This window comes from Octodon degus, unplaced genomic scaffold, assembly GCF_000260255.1.
Source record: "Octodon degus isolate 3935 unplaced genomic scaffold, OctDeg1.0 scaffold00016, whole genome shotgun sequence".
In the NCBI taxonomy this organism is placed as follows: Eukaryota; Metazoa; Chordata; class Mammalia; order Rodentia; family Octodontidae; genus Octodon; species Octodon degus.
The window spans coordinates 20,279,986-20,283,971 of NW_004524592.1; positions in this window are offsets into that span (position 1 = coordinate 20,279,986).

Below are 3,986 nucleotides of genomic sequence, written 5' to 3' on the forward strand. Positions count from 1 at the left end.
ACGCTGGTGAAATTGGTGGTCAGTAAAGCAGAACGGGGTGACCCCAAAGCAGTTCACATGATGCTGGGTGAAACGGGGGAGCACAAAGAGAGTAGAGAGAGAGAGAAAGAGAGAGAGAGAGAGAGAGAGAGAGAGAGAGACAGACAGACAGACAGACAGACAGACACAGAGAGCCAGAGAGAGACAGAAACAGAGACAGAGAGACAGAGAGAGCGAGAGAGAGACAGACAGAGACAGAGAGGCAGAGAGAAACAGAGACAGAGAGAGAGAGAGACAGACAGACAGACACAGAGACAGAGAGGCAGAGAAACAGAGGCAGAGAAAGAGTGAGAGAGAGCGAGAGAGAGCAGAGAGAGCAGAGAGAGCGAGAGAGCGAGAGAGCGAGAGAGAGAGAGAGAGAGAGAGAGAGAGAGCCTGAGATGAAGCGCTGGAGTAGAAAGACAAGGAAGGTGTCTGCTTGTCTCTGGAGTTTGTCTCCAAGTAAGCGTGTCTACTGTAGTCATTGATGTAGTCATTTCCAAAAGGTGATCACAGGGCTGGGGATATAGCTTAGCAGCATAAGCATCTGCCTGGCAGATGGTACAAGGTCATGAGTTTGAGCCCTAGTACCACAAATAATAAATAAAAAACAAAATGTGATCACAAAATACGATGTTTATTTAAATTTAAATATAAACACTCCCTCACTCCAAACAGACTTGCCACCTCTGGAAATTCTCCTTGGCAGGTGTGATCAAAACCATGGGGAATGCTGCTGCCAAGTGGCATCCAGTGGAAGGCAGGTTGGGATCCACAAGGCTCTGTGTCCTTGTCCACCTTATTCACACCATCTGGTACTGTGACCAGGGAAGGGGGACATGTTGAGTCAACTCCAGACGGTGAGCCAGCCACAACACTGTAGGTAAAAATACAGGAAAGAGGACTCCTAGAGCTGCTACAGAAAGTGGCAAGGATGATGGGATGAGTGTATTCAAAGCAAGGTGAAACAAATTTTAGGGAGATTCATGGCAATATTCTTACTGTAACAATTTTTAAAATTTAAACATTCATTTTATTTCATAACCATACTTCATAGGTCTGGAGCAGAATCCAGGTGCAATAATTGCCTGATTGAGATGACGTTTGCATGTTCAGTGAAAAATCTTTCGCATCTAAATGACAAGAAGTGTGGGGGTGGCGACAACCTCTGTATTTAGGAGTCACTTGGATGTACACAACCCAGCATTGCTGAAAGTAGCAGTACAAAGTAATTATAAAAATTTTGAGAATGTTTGTATGTGGAGCACTGGCCAAAGTACTTGACAGAAGTTGTTTAAATCTTCTCCACCCTCAGAGATTATGCCCACTTTAGAAATGACAAGAGTGACATTGAAAAAGGTTTTCATTGCCGAAGGTCACATAGCTGGTAAATAGCAGAGCTGAGATTTGAGCCCAGGGTGTGAGAGTCGAAAAAGTGACATATTGACTGCGCTGCACCCGGGCCATTTTCTAAAGTGGAGAAATGTGCAGGGGCCAAGTAGCCACGGAAACTCAGCGTTTCTCCAAACTGCAGTCCATGGTTATTAGTAGACAGAGAAACAGGACAGGTGATTCTGGGTTTGGTAAAGTCAAGATTTGCTTTACTATCCCTTCTGTCAGAAACTCTGGATGGTGACACTTGGTATGATCGTCCAGAGAGGAAAAAATTAAGAGCAATTTCCACATTTAGTGGATAAAATTGTTTTGTTTTACTTTTTGTTAAAAGGTTTTGAGGGACTTGTGTTCCATGGAACATAGTCTGAGAAAGGACTCTTGAAACCACTGTCAATTAGAAACCAAACAAACAAAAACACAAAGATAAGTTAAGGCAAAGTAGTCCATTGTACTTTTTTCTCACAAAATAACAGAGAAAGAATTAAAAAGGAGATTTTTTTCCTAAATTATAAGTCCATCTTTTCCTTATTAATTTGACACTCTGAAGCAATTCTACACCTTTTCCAGTCACAGTATGTTTAAGTTTGGCAAATTGACTTCCTGGATTTTAGTACTTAAAATATTGCTTTTATGGAAAACAGCATCTAACATTTCACTAAATGTTTGATGGGTCAGATGTTTTGATGTCTGCCTCAAAAGTCAAAGGCAAAATGTGGATCAAATTTATTTCACTATAGCCAGGGAGATGGCTCAGTAGAATAACCGCTTCCCTGGCAAGCGTAAGGGCCTGAGTTCAATCCCCAGTTCTGCCCCCTCAAAAAAAAATCTAATTTATTTCACTATAATAATAAAAGAAAAAATGCAAAAGACAACTATTCTGAAGAATGTACATAAAACTATGTTAAACATGACACCTTTTTTAAAAAAATTGCCAAACAGCAAAAATATGCAAACAACTAACTTGAAATTAACTTGGTCTACATAGACAGTTATCTTGTCACCAGACCCTCTGCTTGGACTGAACAGGGAAGATACCAGATCTCAGGGATGGAGAGTACTTTAGGGGGACTGGAATGGTCACCTGCCCTACACTATCTGTCCTATTCTACCTGGAATTCCATCATAAGGGAGTCATTGTTCAAGTGCCTTTCTTTTTTTAGAAGAAGTTAAATATATATTAGGGAAATACATATGCACAAATTTTGAGTCTAAGACTCATGTCTTAGCATTAGCCCATGTAAACTGACTGTACCCAGTGAAAGGCACTGTATCCTGACAGGACCAGCCTATCAGGATGGCTTTATGGATAGAAGCAAGGCATGCAGCCTCAGGAGTGGGGAGGCAAGGCTGGCATGTGCACCAACCTCGTCCGGGGTCCACATATTAGGTCCATTCAACATGAGCCTGCTAACTTTCACAATGCAACCTGTGTTCCCACTGCAGCAAGGCCTCCTGTTCCATCTGCCACAGACACTGGAAGATACAGTCTGTGGCAAAAGGCTTTGACCTTTATGATCAAGGGCCTATCGAGGCTGCTCCTTGGGAGAAGAGGAGAGAAGAGAGAGGACTGTTCCTACATGGAGAACAAGGGAACAGAGCACAAGCACCCACCTAGATCAAATGGTTTGCACTGGATAACCTTAAACTGAAAGACTCTACTTGAGACACAGTTTGGAAGGGCTGCTTGCAGTCAATTTCCACTTGGCATGTCCAGGATGGCAATGGAGTAAATAGAGGGTCATTCACTGTTGGCCCTGGAGCTGGGGCAGCAAACCTCTGGGACCTGTGCTGCAGCGGGCTGCTGGCATCATTGACAGCTCTACGAGGCTCACCATCTCTAGACCTAGCCCTCACCTCTCACGTCGTTTCACATGTATGTCATGATTCTCTATTTCAAGTATAAAGTCCAGGAACGTGCCTCCCATTTAACACACAAAAATGTTTCCTGATGACTTATTGAATAATGAACGTATAAATGAACAAGAAAGGGAAGGAGCACCAAGATTTCAAAATGGGAAGGACTCAGGGATATAACTTGCCAGGAATTTTGAGGAAAAATAAAACTCACGTCAGATTCCAGGAAAGATGGGAAACAAGTGGAGGCAAGAAGCTGAAAACTAGACCTGATGTTGAGCTTAGGGTGAGTTCCTCCTGAAAGACTAAGGCTCACCTGACCTTAGCTCACCCTGACCTTGAAGACCTATGCTGCCCCCCTGTTTTGCACTTGGAGCTCCAGTCTGAAGCTGTTCAGTCAAGGACTGGAGCATTGCACAGAGCCCACTGGGCTGTCCATGTCCTTGGGGTGCTGATGGCTCACCCGAGCACTAGGACCAACTCCAAAAATGTGACCTGCCTTTGGCACTGCACTGTAATTATTTGGCTGGTTCTTTACTCCTATCAGTTGATCTGCACTGAAGCCCATGATTCAGGAAAATAGTAAAAATAGCAAGCTAGATTCACAAAGAAGAAAGCGGAACCTGCATCTAGCCTGCATTTCAGGGAGCTAGGAATTTTCCCAGAGGATCTGAAAACATCATATCATAGGGATATATGTGTGCCTATGTTTATAGCAG